This window comes from Euprymna scolopes, chromosome 28, assembly GCF_053919585.1.
Source record: "Euprymna scolopes isolate OS-2025 chromosome 28, ASM5391958v1, whole genome shotgun sequence".
Lineage (NCBI taxonomy): Eukaryota > Metazoa > Mollusca > Cephalopoda > Sepiida > Sepiolidae > Euprymna > Euprymna scolopes.
The window spans coordinates 11633143-11653465 of NC_136509.1; positions in this window are offsets into that span (position 1 = coordinate 11633143).

Sequence of the window (20323 nt, forward strand, 5' to 3'; positions counted from 1 at the left end):
GCTTTCCATGTGATAAGGAGTGGTAAGAACTCAAACAAGACAGATGATGAGGGGGAGGTTTTTCCACAATTTTTCTATTATGATCTTACTCTTTCTAAGCGAAACTGGCATAGGGCCGACCACTTCTCTAGATGAGTTCATAATAAAAGGATACTCTAACTTAACATCTAAATCTGACCCCCAAGATCGCCATGGGCATGGAATATGCGCCTACATTAAAGATGGCTTCCTGTGTGGTAGAGATATCTCCAGAGAAGACCCTAATTTACCTTATATGTGCTTCCGGGTTGCACTTGCTTACACCATCGCATTCATATTTGCTCTCTATCACCCCCACAACAGCGAGGTTACTGTCCTTAAGAGTATATCTGAGAAAATTGACCTCATCCTGTCTGCTCATCCTTTGGCTACCATTCACATTTGCGGTGACTTCAATATTCATAATGTGGAATGGCTGACCCACTCAAATAATACAGATGATGAGGGGAGGTTCTGTCATGAATTTGCCATTACCTATGACCTCAGTCAGATTGTTCATGAACCCACCCGTGTGCCCGATACTACTGGTCAGTATGCAAGCCTTTTAGACCTTTTTCTCACAACTTCCCCATAGCTATGTTCATGTTCCGTTCTATCTCTCCTGGGCTCCTCCGATCACACAGTTGTATCAGTTAAGATAAAAAAGAAATTCAATAAGTCTTCAGATGAACCTCTCCACCGTACTGTATATCGATACTCTATGGCTAACTGGGATAGCTTCCGTACATTCATATCTGATCTACCTCTGCATTCCATGTTTAAAAAGGATGTATCCTCTATAGTATCAGACCTTACCGAATGGTTAATTGTAGGCATAGACCGATTCATACCATCCAAAAAAATCCAACAAAAACCTAACAGCCAGCCATGGTTCTCCCTAGAATGTGCTGCTGTCATTGCACACAGAAATCACTTAACGTAATAGATGTACTGAGACTAAAGCTGCCTGCAGGACTGCCAGCAACCACTGTAAAAGAGTAATAAAAAATGCAAGAGAGCTATATGCTCAATCCGTCAAATCCAAAGTAGCTGAGCAACGGCTTGGTTCCCACCAGTTTTGGCAAATAGCAAACAGGATCCTGAACAGAAGCGTGCGTTCCATCCCAACCATACTCAATGGACCTGAGGTCATCTCATCAGCATCAGACAAGGCCAAACTATTTGCCAAGAACTTTGCAGCTAACTCCACCCTCTGTGATGAAGACCATCAACTCCCCGTATTTCCTCCTACAACACCTTATCCAACATACAAATATCCGTGCACGAGGACGCCAAACTAATCAAGAACCTTGATTTCAGTAAAGCAACTGGCCCAGACGGCATTCCAATAATAGTGTTGAAAAAGCTTTAACCAGAACTTGCTCCCATACTTACAAAACTGTTTAAGTGTTGCCTTAAGGAGAAGTGTTTTCCCACACCCTGGAAAACCTCATCAGTATGCACTGTATTTAAGAACTCAGGTGATAAATCATCCCCCTCTCAGTACAGACCAATATGTCTCTTGTATGTCATGAGTAAGTCGCTGGAATTCATATTAAATAAAGAAGTAGTCAACCACCTCAGCAGAAATAAATTCCTTAGTGACATGCAATATGGTTTCTGTTCTGCTAGATCTATAGCTGATGTGCTAACAGTTATATCCCATAGGATTAGTGAATCTCTCGACAATGGCTTCCTTTCTAGGGCAATTGCTCTTGACATATCAAAGGCCTTCGATAAGGTTTGGCATAAGGGCCTATTTCACAAGATTTCCAGCTACAGTATAACTGGAAATGTTTTCTCAATAATTAAATCATTTCTCTCTGATAGGTCCATAAGAGTAGTGGTTGATGGGAAGAAATCAGAGGCCCCCAGTATTAATGCTGGAGTCCCCCAGGGGTCCATCCTGGGCCCAACTCTCTTCCTGATATATATCTCCCAAAACACATACTTAATTCATTCGTTGACATCCATGCTGATGACACGACCATCTACGGCAACACATCAAAGGCCATAAATTACAAAGCTCTCTCTGATTCCCTCTCCTCTGATCTTGAGCGCGTCTTTCAGTGGAGGAAGAGATGGCTGGTTACTTTTAATGCATCTAAAACCAAGCTCCTAACTTTATATCATCAACGCTCTGTTCCTCATCTAGCATCAGTTGAAATGAATGGCTCTTGTCTTGGGGAGGCTCCATGTTTTAACAAGCTCCTGGGTTTGACCTTTACTCCTGATCTGAAATGGAACACGTATATAAAGTCTGTTGCCCGGGTCGCTGGAAAAATGGTAGGATCCTTCTACCGCTCCAGAAGATATCTCACTACTGATGCAATTCTCTATCTATATAAAAGCCAAGTACGTCCAAGGATGGAATACTGCTGCCACATCTGGGCAGGAGCTTCAAAAAATAGCCTATCCTGCCTTGACAAAGTACAAAATAGACTTCGTGGCTTAGTGGGAGATGCTCTCTTCTCTTCCCTGCAACCTCTCTCCCACAGAAGAGACGTTGCGAGCCTATCTTTGTTTTATCGCTATTTCCATGGCAAGTGCTCATCCGAGCTCCAATCACTGGTCCCCACTCACCAATCCTTCATGATAAACACCTGTCTAGCTAAAACCATTGTCAGTGATTTTCCCCACTCTTTATTTGTGCCTAAATCAAAACGTAGATTCCATGAACATAACTTTTTTCTGAGAAGTGACGCCTGTGGAGTTCTCTTCCGTTTGCCTGTTTCCCACCTGACTACAACTTGGACGTCTTCAAGTCCAACATAAACAAATTCCTGATTAATCGCGCCCTTAAGTAAGACACTTTATCAAATCTCCAATACCAACTATTACAACGATATTATCTCATTGATTATTGTACACAAAATGACCCTTATCCCCGAGTGGCTTACGGGCCTTGATAAGTGGTGATCCCCATGTAAAAAAAAAACTCAGACTGTTCAAGAACCCACCCATGTGCTTGTGATACTGACAGTCAGCATGCAAGTCTCCTAGACCTTTTCCTTACAACTTGCCCTGAGCTATGTTCATCTTACGTTCTATCACCACTTGGATATTCCGACCAGTTAAGATAAAAACAAAATGTAATAAGTCCTCAACCGTATCTCTCCATCGTACTGTATATCAATACTCTATGGCTGACTGGGATAGTTTTCATACATTTATATCAGATCTACCTCTGCATTCCATGTTTAAAAATAATGTGTCCTCTATAGTATCAAACCTGATGGAAATGGTTAACTATAGGTATATACCGCTTCATACCCTTCAAAATATTCCAGCAAAAGCCTAACAGTCAGCCATGATTCTCTTCAGAATGTGCTGCTGCCATTGTGGCAGAAATCACTTTTTCCATTGCTTCCAATGTAATAGATGTACTGAGACTGAAGCTGCTTTCAGGACTGCCAGCAACCACTGTAAAATAGTAATAAAGAATGCAAGAGAGTTGTATGCTCAGTCTGTTAAATCCAAGGAGTTATTGTACTTGTCTGCCTTGATTAGTTATTTAAAATTCATTTTTATCAAACCCAACTAGAAAAACAATTTCTCTCTCCAGCTCCCTTGCCACAAGGAAATCCCATTATCAGATTTATATTTTCCTTTCATTGAAATAGATATTATTTTCTGATGGACATCTGTTTTTCCTTGACCAAGTTTCAGCATACCCCCCCCCTCACTAACCATACTTCATTCTCTCTCATCTACATCTCTCTGAACGGGGTCTCTGGTGTCGTCCAGGATCCTGTTACATTTGGAAGGGATAATTTCTTTCTTTCAAACAATCATTAAGATCAGTAAAATAATCAGCGCACATTCTGATTTTATTTATTTTTTCTTTACATACACAATAGGCACTGCTCAAGGGTTGTAGTGCATTGTTTTCTATTACATCTTGCTTTTCTAGTCGTTTTAACTCTTGATCAATGATTTTTACCGACGCATAGGGTCTTTTAGGTTGGAAAACTCTTTCAACTCGAACTTTACCTTAGCTTTAGAACAAAATCTTAATCATTATATATTATGTTTTTTTTATTGGAGTCCTTTAAGATAAGTAATTTGTGTATTTATTTATTTGTAGACTGTTATCCTTATCATCAGAGTTGTTGTTGAAGGCCAGACGATGTATTGGCCGAAACGCGATGAAACAGCAACAACTGCGAACATGAGAATAACAGTGCGCAAATAAATAAGTAAAAAATCCAAGTTCTTCAGAAAAAAATTCTGTGGATTTTTTAAAAAACTTAACTGAATTTGTTGTAATACCATCTATTTTATTGCAGAAATTATTTATTGGAATGCTAAATTGTTGGAATTCCTCGATGCAATTCCTTCTATGATAAAAAACTTTTAATTTTAATTTTTTTTCGTCAGAGGAAACAATTAAGCTAGTTTCACTCATAATTTTTAACACTTCTTGCATTTTCTTTTATAGTTAGTTAGGGTTGGACATTTTATTTTTCAAAGTCTCAGCATCAGTAGTAGTAGTATCGCATGGGTTATACTGCAATACCACTATTTCTTAGCCAGTCTGAGAAATTGTCTTCAGATAAATTGAGATATATATAGAGAGATAGCTAGATAAATATAGATAGACATATATAAATAAATAGACAGATAGAGACAGGTAGATTTAGACAGATAGGGATAGATGGAGAATTAGAGAGATAGATTGAAACGAATAGATAGATAGATAGACAGATAGAGACACACACAGAGCTAGATAGATACATACATAAAGAGTTAGGAAGATAGATAGAGATAGAGAGATACACAGAGTTATGTACAAAGGTAGATAGATAGATAGATAGATAGAGATAGGGATAGATAGATAGATAGATAGAGATAGGGATAGATAGATAGATAGATAGATAGAGATAGGGATAGATAAATAGATAGATAGATAGAGATAGGGATAGATAGATAGATAGAAGGAGAAAGTGGGCAAGAGCTTTATAGACAGACAGTAGTGATGGGACGACTCCAATATTTTTTCTGATTCCGATACAATTACCGATTTTGTTCCCAATTCCTGATTCCAATACAATTCCGATTCTTTTTAAATTTCTAAATATTTAGTTATAAAGCTGTTTTTTTTATGGGATAATTCTAAACCCCCCACGTAATATGTTCATGTATTCTTGTAAAGGTGACAATACACTTGTGGTGATTTTACTATTGCTGGTAGTTTGATATCAATTGATATCATTTTATTGTTAGCACCAGAAATAGAAAATTAAGTTTTAAATGAAAACAAGACAAAACAAAACAAAACAAAAACAAAACAAAACAAAAACAACTATAACAATCGCTTTTGACATCAGAAAATGCAATCCGTTCTAGCCCAAAGAAAGTGTACATTGGTGAACCTGGCTAGGTCGTTCAATAGATAGATAGATAGGTAGATAGGTAGAGAGAAAGAGAGAGAGAGGGAGAGAGAGAGAGAGAGAGAGAGAGAGAGAGAAAGTAGTCGTGTTTTGAGGATAGCATTCCCCACCCCTTATTGAGGAATGGGTTGGGGTTATAAATGTGTACCTCATACTGAAAAGAAATAGACCCCCCCCCCGACAAAATTGTTGAAATCAAAATGATTTTGCACTGTTAATCTTTTTAATAACTTTTACAATCGTGAGCAAAAAAAAAAAAAAAAAAAATTTTTTTATACATTTCATTGTACTAAAAGCTATATTGAACAAAGAACAATTGAACAGGGAAACTTAAACAAGACTAATAACACAGAACAAGGCATTTACTTTAATAAATGCTTAAGATGAAATCGCATTCCTTTTGATTTCTTTAAAAGATCAATCCTTTTAGACATGCTCTCAATACTGTGAAGAGGAGATGCTATTCCATTCACTTTGCACAGCTTCCCACAGTTTGCCATTGTTAAAAAAGTTCTTCCATCCGATGCACGAGATATTATCGACCAAATATTCTCGATTGGGTTTAAATCGGGGCTTTGACCTGGCCAAAATATCACATTAATTGAATTATCAGAAAACCAGTTTTTGTGACTTTAGCAGTGTGTGCAGGGGCATTATCATGTTGAAAAATAATGTTCTGAGATATTCCCAGCTTCTGAATACTTGGTAACAGTCCTGTTTCTAATATTCGAATGTATTCCTTTGCATTGATTGACTTCTCACATCTAATAAGTTCCCCAACTGCTGCTGCAGTAAAAGTTCCCCATACCATTATCCCTCCATTTCCGTGTTTAACTGTCGTTTTTATGCAACTTGATGAAAATCTTTCTCCAGTTCTTCGATTGCACCATTCGGGAGCATCAGGAGCATCAATAACAAGACAAAATCTTGATTCATCTGACCAGAAAACATTCCTGAACCAGTCTGTATCTTTCTTTCCATAACAAGAGAAAAATCTCTTTCTATCATTGATATTCTTCTGAGATAAAAATGGCTTATTTGCACACCTTTTAGAAGAAAATCCCATTTCTTTCATTCGTCTAGATATTGTACATCTGGAAAGAGAATTTCCATCCCCTGTTTTGAATTCTTTGCTATGGTCAACATAAGTTTTCTTCCAATCCTTCAAAACAGTTAATTTAAGCCTGTGGTCGCCATTCAAAGTGGATGCTCTAGGGCGACTAGAACCAGATTTCCCTTTTACCAAGCATTTGATTTCGAACCTTTGACCAATTCGCTTTACTACAGAAAGAGATGTTTTCACTTTTTCTTTTCTTAAAATATCAAAAATCTACTTGTAAGTCATTTTGGACTGCCTTAATCCCGCAATTCGTTTTTTATATCCTCACCAAGATGCGGTCTTACCATTTTAGGATTAATTTTTCGACTTATTATTATATGCTATAATAATAATGATCTGCAAAATAGAAATTTTCAGTTAAAATTAACAAAAAATTCATGGAAAAATTTTGAAAAATCGATTTCTTCCTTCTTTCACTCTTGGCCCATTTTTTTTTTGCTCATGAGTGTACTAAGAAGTTACCACAAGACAATCGGCCACTCGATGGCCACTCGATGACAAGGATGAATAAATTTGGATAGTGAAACAATAACAACGTAAGGATTGGTAACAATGGTCAAGACTGGCCAGAAATGAAATTATATAAAAGGACGACTCAATAAGAATGTGTTAACACTGAACTTGTAAACGACTACGTTATAGTCAACTGAGAAGCAACTTCTTGATATTGTGTCCCACAGATGGATAGTTCTTGGAAAGAAGCTTCACTCGTGAAAGTCCTGTTTAGTTTTAGGTAACTGAGGGAGAAAGGAAAATTATCTTCAGTTGTTGTAGATAGACGAGTTCTTATTGTAAATGTTTTAAAACTCAAAATGTTTCTGGAGCTTAGTCGAGTATCTACTATGAAAATAATGATAGAGCAGAGAAAGACTAGGAACGTTTCTTTGTTGAGAAAGAAGCTGTATGAAAGAGAAGAGAGCATCGACCCACTAGATTTTGAAGTTAGTTTTGTTCTCTGTCAAGGTTGGAAAAGTGATCTGACCCTCCCCTCCCCGTACTCTATCTTGATTTATAGAGTTTGATTATTTAAGAAGATGGCCCAACACGAACTTATATACATTAGACTTGAAAACGACCATGTGAAAAATAAATCGTATTTATCGGAGGAGCCACTATTTTAGAAAGGACTCGGTTTTGTTATTCTGCTCCTGTTGTAAATAATTCGTTTGTTATACATAAATGATAAATTCTAGCTGGCTGTGTTTGTTTAAGCTTTTAAACTTTAAGAAAAATACTGTAGCTTCTGGTGGGCCTTTTGATGCCATATTAGTGGGTAATGTTACGGCCTTTTTCTCTGCAAAAATCATTCTTCGTTCTTTTTTGTCTTACCCTTTTTGCTCTTCTCTAACAACTCTGCCGACCCCGTCCATATATCAAAAATGAAAAATCTCAAAAAACAAAACAAGATTAAACCCAAAACTCTAACTCCCAACATAGATCCGCCCTATCTGGTCTCCTCCTTTAACGTCAGGGTATAACACTATCAACTGGTCACTGGTGTATGACCGACTTCACATGTTACACTAAATGCCTTAGAAACGGTCCCATGAAGATGTGAAGATGGGCCAGTCATTAGAAGAAAAGCATACGTGAGATGTTGGATGTAGATGTGTGACTTCTTCATTCTCTCAAGATGACATCTTCATCTGGGTGGCATTCTGGTTGGAATCTTCCTTCATCCTCCAGACTGCTTCGTTGTTTAATGGAGACATTTTTATAGCAGACACAAGAAAACACACAACACGACACAATCGTAATATATATGAAATATAATTAACTATTTTATTTTACATTATGTATACAATATATATTACAAAAAAATTCCACTTTACATATCCTAAAATTATTAAACTAACTATGCTTAACTGGTGTTGAGGGGGAGGGGGCGCCCTCTCTCATTTTCGGAGAGACAGAAATATGAATGCTTACCCCATGTTGTCCGGACAAAAAAGAGGCCGATAAAAGGAAAAGGAATTCTGGGGTTTCATTTCTGTGTATCTCTACGCTTATGGCCAAATCACCACCCAGCCATGCTGAAGAGTGTGTTAGCAACCGTGGCACTGAGTGCCACAAGAGGTCTATGTTCCAATCTTTCAGAGGTTGAAATCCAATCGCAGGAGACCAAACCTGACCTTTTGTTCCTGTTCGAAACTGGTATTGCACTGACTGTTTCTCTATATGAGTATGCAATTAAAGGATACTAACTTTACATCAAAATCTGACCCTCAAGATCACCATCGGCATGGATATGTGCCTACATTAGAGATAGCTTTCTATGTGGTAAGGACATCTCCAGAGAAGACCTAAATTTATCATATATGTGCTCCCGAGTAGCACTTGCTCACAGCACTGAATTCATATTTGCCCCTTATCGCCCACATAACAGCAGAGTTACTATTATTGAGAGTATCTCTGAGAAAATTAATCACAATCTGTCAGCTCATCTCTTGGCTAACATTCACATCTGTGGAGACTTCAATATTCACAATGTTGAATGGCTAACCCACTCAAACAAGACGGATGATGAGGAGAGGTTATGTCATGATTTCTTGATTGCTAATGACCTAACACAAATTGTTCACAATAAGCAAGTCTTCATACAACTTGCCCAGAACTGTACTTATCTTTAGTTTTGTCTCCATTGGAATCTTCAGATCACTCGATTGTCTCGATTAAGATAAAAACAAAATGTAATAAATCCTCAAATGTATCTCTCCATCGTACAGTATATCAATACTCTATCGCTGACTGGGATAACTTCCGAACATTTATATTAGATCTACCCCTGCACTCCATGTTTAAAAAGAACCTGTCTTCTATAATATCAAACCTGATGGATTGGTTGTCGGTATAGACCGCTTCATACCCTCCAAAAAATTCCAGCAAAAGACTAACAGCCAACCGTGATTCACTTCAGAATGTACTGCTGCCATTGAGCACAGGAATCATTATATCCATTGCTATCAACAGAATAGGTGTTATGAAAATAAGCTACCTTTAGAACTGCCAGCAATCACTGTAGAAGAGTAATAAAGAATGCAAGAGATTTTTATGCTCAGTACGTCAAGTTAAAAGTAGCTAACCAGTGGCTTGGTTCTCACGAGTTTTGGTAAATAACAAACAAGATCATGAACAGAGGCGGGTCCTCTATTCCAACCATCATAAATGGACCTGAGCTAATCTCGTCAGCAACTGAAAAAGCAAAACTCTTTGCCAAAAACTTTGCAGCAAATTCTACCCTTTGCGACTAGGGCCACTATTTCTTCCTGTGACTGAAAACACACTATACAGCATACAAATATCTGTGCATGATGTTGCCAAGCGTATTAAAACTTTTGATTCCAATAAAGCAACTGGCCCTGACGTCATTCCAATCATAGTGTTCAAAAAGCTTCAACCGGAACTAGCTCCCATACTTACAAAGCTGTTTAAACGTTGCCTTAAAGAAAAATGCTTCCCAACACCCTAAAAAACCCATCAGTTTGCATCACATTTAAAAATTCTGGAGATTGGTCACTTGCTTCTCAGTACAGACCAATCAGTCTCCTGTGTGTCATGAGTAAGTTGCAGGGATCTGTAATGAATAGAACAGTGGTAACCACCTTACCAAAAATAACCTACTCACTGACGTGCAATATAGTTTTCATTCTGCTAGATCTACAGCTGATGTGCTAATTTTAATTTCACATAGGATTAGTGAATCTCTCAATGAAGGCTTCGTTTCTAGAGCAATAGCTCTTCATATATCAAAGGCTTTGATAGGGTATGGCATAAACGTCTACAACACAAGATGGCTCCGAAATAGCTAAAAATTTCCTCTCAATTATTATATCCTTTCTCTCTGATAGGTTTTTAAGAGTAGTTGTTGATGCACAGAAATCAGAAGCTCAAAGTATCAATGCTGGCGTCCCTCAAGATTCCATCCTGGACCCAACCATCTCCCTGATCTTTATCAGTGATCTCCCAAATCACATTCTTAGGTTATTCATAGACATTTATGTTGACGACGCCACAATCTATAGCAACACTTTAAAGGCTGTAAATGACCAAGATCTTTCTGATTCTCTCTCTTCTGATCTTGAGCACATGGTGCAAAGGGGAAAAAGGTGGCTGGTTAATTCTAATGCATCTAAAATCAAGCTTCTTTCTTTTCATCATAATCATTCTGACCCCCATCATGCCCCAATTGAAATGAATGGTCTTGGAGAAGCATCATGTCTTGACAAACTACTGGGACTGACCTTCACTCCTGATCTGAAATGGAACACATGCATCAAATCTGTTGCCAATATCGCTGGAAAAATGTTGAATCATTCTACCGCTCCAGTAGGTATCTCACTGATGCAATCCTCTCTCTGTATAAGTTCCAAGTATGTCCTAAAATGGAGTACTGTTGCCACATCTGAGCAGGAGTTGCTCAGTACACTCCATCCTACCTTGATAGAGTTCAAAATCTGCTTCAGAAATCTAGTAGATGATGAACTTTTTTCTTCCCTGCAACCTCTTTCCCCACAGAAGAGACATTGTAAACCTGTTTCTGCTCTATCGTTATTTTCATGGCAAATACTCGTCTGAGCTCCAATCTTTCACGAGAAACACTTGACTAGCTATAATCACTATCAAAAGCCCCCCCCTCCCAATCTCTATCTGTGCCTAAATCTAAATGCAGATTCCATGAACAAAGCTTTTTTCCTAGAACTGCTCGCCTGTGGAAAACTGTTCCATTGGCCTGCTTCCCGACCGACTACAGTATGGCAACCTTTAAGTCTAATGTAAACAAGTTCTTGTTGAACGGTTCCCTTAAATAATCAAAATTTTACCCAACTTTCACCGTTAACGATTACTACACTGCCACCTTAGTTTATGATGTACGCACCTATGACAGAACGAAAAGAGCATATTTAAAAATATCACATAAATTGATCAAGTAGTTTTATTTTTTTATAGAGAAAATCATTTGAAAACGATTTTACGTGATTTATGAAAAATCATAGGCATTACAACACTGATCTCATCAAGTTTGAATTATTGTTGAGTGATCTCCATTTGTTTCTTTAAAATAACCATGCAAGACCGTCTCTTCTTGTTTACTTATAAAATTGGATCTTCTTAGTTAAAAATAAAACTACTTGATTAATTTACGTGAATTTTGGAATATGACATTTTCATTCTGTCACGGGTACGTACATCATACATATTTTTATTATTTATATCCTTATTTAATAAGGGGGGAAATCTGGACAAGTTCGAAATCCTTCTAGATTGATGCAATTTTTACTTTTATAGTAATCTAAAGTGCTTTTTTTTCGGGGAGGTAGGTTTTTTTTTTTTACAGTGTATATAACTCTGCCCACGTAAATTGCTAAGGATATTTCAGCTCGTGTCCAGGGTTTGATCTCCTTTGTTTTGTAATTGTTTCGGGGTGGATGGAGATGAGGAGACCGGATCTGAATAAAGCAATTAATGCACTGCACCCGGGATGAGTCGCTTGTGTAGTTTTGGTTATTAGTCCCTCGTATATTGTATTTCGTTTGGTTCGATAGCCGCTTTTTTTTTTTTTTTTTTTTTTTACGAGAAAGACTTGTTTGAACGCTAAAATGAAAGACGGGTGGGGATGAGCCAATTTGTTATTCTTACTTTTTCGCTAATTTATTCATTTTTCTCCGTACTAAATCTTTTTTCTTGACTGATGAACTATCGACAATATCGCATTCTCATTTGTCTTGATTTTTTTTGTCATATTCCATTCTTTGCCGGCTAATGACGAGTTTTACGATTTCATTAATATCTTTATCGATATCCCAAACAAACAAGACGCCGCGCACGAGAAATGATCGTCGCCATTATTATTTGCAAAATGAACAAAAAATGGCGGACGACATCTTTCCGTGTGAAAATGACCCACCTCTTGACTTTTCTCCCGCTTTTTTTGCCTTTGTCATAAACAAAATGTAACAACCGACATCTTTTTTTCTTCTTCATATTCGGATTTATTTTGTCATTTGTACAATTGAGAACGGGACAAAACAACATGACTAATTAGCGTTTTTTTATTGACTGGGCTTTCTTTTTCTTTTCACTTTATATACGCCCACAAAGAATAAAAAAATGGCGCAAGAAAAAATGGATAAGTTTAACACCCAATTAGATGAATATTAACATACACACATAAAGTTTTTATTACCAATAGGAACCCCGTGGAAATTCCATGTTGCTTTGTACACCAATATGTATAATTTACTGTTAAGAACAATTAGTGATGGGACGATTCCAATATTTTCCCCCGATTCCGATACAATTACCGATTCCGATTCCAATTCTTTTAAAGCATCTAAATATTTAACCGTAGATTTCTTTATTATTATTTTTTTTTTCGGAGTTCCATAAAAACACATGTAATATATGCATATATTTTCAGAAATGTAAAAAAACAAAACAAAAAAAACAAACAAACAAACAAAAAAAAAAAAAAAAAAAAAAAAACAAACACTTGTACGAGTGTTTGTTTCCATTGTTAACAGGATCCTGCGGAAATTCCACAGTGATTTTTATATTTCTGTATACTTTAATAATTAAATTCCTTTTGAATTACTTTTGCATTTAACGACCTGCTACACTCCGGCAATTTACATAAACCGCTGGAATATGCCGAGTGCTGATCAAATTTTAAAATGCTAGAAAAAAAGTCAGAAAAAAAAGAAAGAAAAATAAAGAACAATAATAATCGTATAGTAATTTCAACGGAAAAAAATGGGAATAAAATAAATAAAAATATAACATCAACCTACCGTAAGTTTCATGAATGAATATTTTTTTTTTATAAATAATATACAACAATAAATGAAACATATTTTTGTAAGAAAAGTGCTGTTTTATGTTTTGTAAAAGTTTTTTAAAACATTTTTTGGGATGGAAGAAAGATTCCACATTAGGGGAACATAGGCAAAGAAGACCGGTTTATATAGATACCGGGGGAGTGACTGATTTCCCTTGACATACGGAGACACGTACAACGTGTTTGAGCACCGAGAAGAGCAGCCACGTTACCCCCCCCCCCGTGGGCATTATTATGCCCACGGAAGAGACACAGAGATGTTTCGGCTTTAACAGAAAATGTAAGGTTTTACCCCAGTGAGAACATCTTCCCACTATGAGACAAAGTAGGACTCTAACCACTTCTAATTGTTGTTCTGTATTCGTGATGTTATATGACTTCCATGTTTGTCAATTAGCAATTAAACGTGTATTTATGTACTCGTGAATTATCTGCGTTTGTTAAGTATTTATGTTTGTAAGCATTTCTAGTTTCAGTGATTCAACTAACTATGAAACCCCCAACGTTTACAACAAAATGATTTGTAGTAGTCTTCGTTATATGATCGACAAAATTAAGACTGTGGTTAACCATTAAGCGTTGAAACCTTTCTGATTCTACTTTGCTATAGACTTTCCAACAATCGGATACGACCGTAGTTCCCAATAAAATATATGTACTTCTTTATTATGGAAGGACTTAGGATTTTCGCATTACGATTTGATAGAAAACCCCTCTTCTCAGTGCGGTCATATCCTTCGAAGACCTAAAGCGGTCCGACGAATTTTCCAACGTTATGTTTCCTCCTGTTGAAGAGGGATTCATAAATTTCCAGTGTGGCCTGGGACCCTCATCTTCCGAGGATTCTTAAGAAAATATTCCTGACAAATGTCGTCTGGTCAAAGGATTTTTCATTAGCTGAACATGTCGTCATATTTCGTCGGTTTACGTAAGCTGCCGGGATATGCCGAGGCAGCGTTCACGGAAAAACAGATCGTTAAATGCATGAATACCAATAAATGTCTGTTAGGGTTAATACTACTAAAAAATCTTACAATTTCTTCTTTGATACCAAAACTAATATGCAACAGGCGACATCATTAACAATCTGCAAACGATGTCTATGCTAGCTCGGACATGCCCTACGATTGACCCAAAATGGAATTGCCAACCAGGTGCTTCAATGAGCCAACGATGGAAAAAGAAAAGGTAGACCAAAAATAAACTGGAAGCAAACAATTGAGAGATATTTGATCGCAACGAGAAAAAACTGAAAGGACACTCGATCTGGCTTCAGATAAAAACAATGATCGTATACTTGTAATGCCTCATGCGGCGTAAGACACAGAGGTTACTAAATCCGTAAAAATAATTGCCAATGTTAGCTAAATATTTTTTAATGAATAAAACGAATACGTCTCTTTTTATTTATTTATGCATTCGTTTAAAATAGAATTAATAGGCCATGCCCACCCAAATTTTATTATGCCCTAAAGACAGTTAAACAGAGAAACGGAATTATTACCGGCAGCTACACAGAACAATGAGATTAGAACAAACGTTATCATACGCACGCAAAAGAGCTGTATGTTGACAACCTGTGTAAATTTAGGCAGATATTTTTCTCATAGAATTTTTATTTACATTTCTTATTATATATTAAATCCACCAATACGTAGTTACAGAAAGATAAATTGTTTTTGACTGTACAAATAATTTCCGATGTATACCTATTTATTTATTTTTTTATTATCACTTATGTTTAAATTCATGTTTTTAAAACATGACGTAAATCATAAATCTATGATGTCACGCAAGAATATAATCATTTTATTATGATAATGTTTTAAGCTCTATTTATATGTAAAAAGTTATTTTCATGGCAGATGCTCGTCTGAGCTCCAATCTATGGTCTCCCCATCGCCAAACATTCACGAGAAACACTCGTTTGGCTGTAAACACTATCAATAATTTTCCCAACTCTTTATCTGTGCCTACACCTAAACGTAGATTCCATGAACAAAACTTCTTTCTTAGAACTGCATACCTGTGGAACTATCTTCCGTTTACCTGCTTTCCAGCTGACTACGATATGGCCGTCTTCAAGTCCAATGTAAACAAGTTCTTAATGAGCCGTTCCCCTTAAGTAATCCAATGTACCAAATTTACTCTTCTAACGATTACTATGATATTGCCCGTTTGACCACTGTACACTCTTTAACCTTCATCATCGAGGGCCTTTGGGCCTGGATAAGTGATGATTCAATTGTAAAAAAAAAGTCTAAATAGGTTAGTTAGTTTCGGTTTCGATTTTTGGTCATGTATTCTGCTTTATTTGTTGGGAATAGATATTTTGAATACGTTGATAAACCTATCAATCAGGCCGTTTGATCTTGGGTGCACGTTTTAGGTAATTTATCGAAAGTATTTTACAAATATTTTCGAATCCTTTCGACGAAAATTGCGTTATATTATCAGATACAATAGTTTCTAGTACGTCGAATCTTGCGAAAAGTTTCTGTAAGAAGTTCATTGGGTCTTTTACTTGTCGGTGTTTTGCGTTTGACAACTTCTGACCGTTTAGTCAAACTGTCTACTAAGACGAAAAACTATGTTCTTTTTATCGGTCCAGTATAGTCAATTTGTAAATAAGACCACGGTTTGTCTGTCTCAGACCAAGGGATGAATTTTATTGACGGTGCTTTTGTATATTTTCACCATATTTTCAATATTCTTATCCATCCCTGGCCAATATACGAAGCTCCGTATAAATGCCTTCATTTTACAAACTCCCACATGTCTTCTGTGAAAATCTAAAATTTTCTTTGTTAGCACTGCGGTTCCGTACACCAATATGCCATTACGTAATATTTTTCTGATACCTTAACTGCTTTTTTTTTATGAACTTATCAAATTTTATTGGAAGCTGAGATGAGTAATTTGCATATTTATTTATTTGCAGAGTGTTATCCTCATCTTCAAAGTTGTTGTTTCATGAAGGCCAGAGGATGAGTTGGCCGAAACGTTGTGAAGCAACAACAACTATGAAGATGAGGATAACAGTCCTCAAACAAATAAATAAATATCAAATTTTCTTTGAAATTTTATCTCCTCAAGAGTAACTGGCAGTTCTTTTATTGTAGACGTAAGACGTATTTTACGTCCATCTGGGGCCTTTGGGAAGCAATGACCGTCTTCTCTAATGGTTCACTATTTTTTGGTGTAATAAACCTAGATAAGCCATTCGCATGTGCGATCTGTTTTGACGTTAAAAATTCCATTTTGGAAGAATATTTTAACAACATCTTTGCTCATATCTGTAAACGATTCACAGTCTGCAATTGGTACCTTCTTTCTTGAACCGAATATTGCTAAATAGCTGGCAACCCAGCATTGCCCGGTCACACAATACGCTTAAAGTATAATATTTTTATTCATGCAAACCCTACCTGAGAATTTTTCCTTCAAACTCCTCGGTCTAACATTCATAGAAAATATGAACTGGAACAAATACATTGAGAACATTGCAAAAGCTGTTGCAAAGAAGGCGGACTCCCTCTATCGTGCTAGAAAACTATTCACACCTGAGTGTATCCTGTACCTCTACAAGGCCACCATTCGCCCATACACGGAGTATTATTGCCACATCTGCACTGGTGCATTTAAGACTAGTCTCTCCCTCTTTGATAGGGTCCCAAAAAAGGGTCTCCAATCTAATAGATCCCACTTTGTCAACCAGGCTCCAACCCCTGTCCCATAGCCGCAATGTTGCATCCCTGTGTCTGTTTTACAAGTATTTTAATGGAATGTGCTCTGATGAACTCATCGCACTTGTGCCCTCTAGATGTACATATCCCCAACAAGTCCGCTTGGCAGCAAAGTCACACCTCTTTTACTGTTGAGGTTCCTAAATGTCCGAAAGCTTTCTACTCTAAAAGCTTCTTCCATCGAACAGCTAGATTTTGGAATTCCCTTCCTGCTACGTGCTTCCCAAACTGTACTGATTTGCAGAAGTCCAAATGTAACGTAAACCAACATCTTAATCTTTCTTAGGCAAGATCCCCATTAGTAGCCCCTTACGTCCAAGTGGCGATATGGCTTGTTTGGGGGTGAAGGTGAGTACAAAAAAAAAAAAAAAAAAAAATGCAGATAGCATATGTATTATTAATTCTCTGTTAATTATTATAAATTATGAGGAATAATTTGCCCGGTTGACTAATTCGAAAATAAATAAATAAATAAATAAATAAATAAAATAATAATAATAATAATAATAATAATAATAATAATAAAATGATAATAATAAAATAATGATAATAGTAATAATAATAATAATAATAATAATAAAATAATAATAATAATAATAATAAAATAATAATAATAATAATAATAATAAAATAATAATAATAATAATAATAATAAAAACAAAAAAAATAATAATAATAATAAAATAATAATGAAAAAATAATAATAATAATATCTTCATCAAATTTCGTCTGTGTTTGTTTACAATATAATGCCAGCTGATATTTGAGCTTGACGATGAATGCTTTGGAAAAATCGCTTCTTATTAATGTTTAGTTTTAAAATATGCCAACGAAAAAATGATTTACGTCGATTTTAAATGGTACCTCTTCTTTTATCATAAATTGAACTCATTAATATGAAAAAAAAAAAATGGCTTGAATAGGGGATCATTCGATCTGTAGTCGAATGCTCTACCATTAAGCTATGTCTCCAGATTAAAATATATCTGTTTTTTATTTATTTTTTTTAAGAAATGATTTGCTAAAATGTTATTATCTCCCTTGGCCGGTGTAACGTAAAATATTTACCTGTAAAAATTAATCTTTTTTATTTATAAGATCTATTTTTAAGATCATATTTTTTCGATTTTCGATACTTATTGGATAAATTTCTGTACAAAACATATTTAAGAACACTACCAGAAATATAAATTGCCTTTGTGTGAAATTTGCAAAAGATAGACTCAGCTATTTCGGAATCTATGCGGAAGACACACACGCGCGTGCGCACACACACACACACACACACACACACACACACACACACACACACACACACACACACACACTCTCTCTCTCTCTCTCTCTCTTTCTCTCTCTCTATCTCTATCTCTCTCTCACACACACACACACACAAACTGATTTTTATATAACAGTAGAGATAGAGATATTGACCGATGGTCCGTTTACAGTATAAATTTTCTATCATGCAAGAATTTATTAATTTTTTATTGTAAATATTATAACTAATCTTTTATTCTCTATTTGCGAATAGTTAGTTTCCACCGGGAGTAGCATTCTTGAAATATGTTGGTACAATTTTAGTTTAGTTGTTAAAAAAACCTGCTCCCAATCTAAGATTACATGCGTCATTTATAACGTATATTTTCTGATTAGGTTTGTAATACGTGAAAACAAAGTCTGACGATATTGCCGGTTTTAGTTTAATGAATGCTCTTTGACAGTTGTTTGTCCAACACACTTTACATTTTTATTTTCGTAAGAGCTCTTAAAAGATGTATATTTGGTATATAGCTATTATAGTAATTTGCTAAACCAAAAAAATGATTGTAATGATGTCACGTTAGTCGGGATGGGCATGTATTATATCGCGTCTGTTTTTTTTTTTTTTTTTTTACACAGTGGTCACCACTTATCAAGGCCCGGAAGCCACTCAGGGATAAGGGTTATTGCAAGTACATTACGTTAGTGTGGAGATTTGATGAAGTGTTTACTTAAGGGGGCTGTTCATAAGGAATTTGTTAACGTTGGACTTGAACACATCCAAGTTATAGTCAGGTGGGAAGCAGGCAGACAGAACAGAGTTCCACAGGTGTGCAGTTCTAAGAAAGAAGCTTTGTTCATGGAATCCACGTTTTAATTTAGGCACAGATAAAGAATGGGGGAAATTTTTGACAGTGGATTCGACTAGATGGGTGTTTTTCATGAAAGATTAGCGAGGGGGGACCAGAGATTGGAGTTCAGACGAGCACCTGCCATGGAAATAACGATAAAGCAAGGATAGGCTCGCAACGTCTCTTCTGTGTGAGAGAGGTTGCAGGGTAGAGAAGAGAGCATCCTCCACTAAGCCACGAAGTCTATTTTGTACTCTGTCAAGGCAGGATAGGCTGTTTTTAGCAGCTCCTGCCCAGATATGGCAGCAGTATTCCATCCTTGGACGTACTTGGCTTTTATATAGATAGAGAATCGCATCAGTAGTGAGATATCTTCTGGAGCGGTAGAAGGATCCCACCATCTATCCAGCGACCTTGGCAACAGACTTTATATACGTGTTCCATTTAAGATCAGGAGTAAAGGTCAAACCCAGAAGCTTGTCAAAACACGGGGCCTCTCCCAGACGAGAGCCATCCATCCCAATTGATGCCAGATGGGGTTCAGAGCGTTGATGATGTAAAGATAGGAGTTTGGTTTTATATGCATTAAAGGTAACCAGCCACGTCTTCCCCCACTGAACCACGCGCTCGAGATCAGAGGAAAGAGAATCAGAGAGAACTTTGTCATTTACGGCCTTTGATGTGTTGCCGTAGATGGTCGTGTCATCAGCATAGATGTCAACGAATGATTTAAGTATGTGTTTAGGGAGGTCATTGATGTAGATCAGGAAGAGAGTTGGGCCCAGGATTGACCCCTGAGGGACTCCAGCATTAATACTGCAGGCCTCTGATTTTTGTCCATCGACCACTACTCTTATGAGCCTATCGGAGAGAAATGATTTAATGATTGAGAAAACATTTCCAGTTATACCGTAGCTGGAAATCTTGTGAAGTAGACCCTTATGCCATACCTTGTCGAAGGCCTTTGATATGTAAAGAACAATTGCCCTAGAAAGGAAGCCTTTGTCAAGAGATTCACTAATCCTATGAGATATAACCGTCAGCACATCTGCGGTAGATCTTGCAGAGCTGAAACCATATTGTGTGTCACTAAGAAG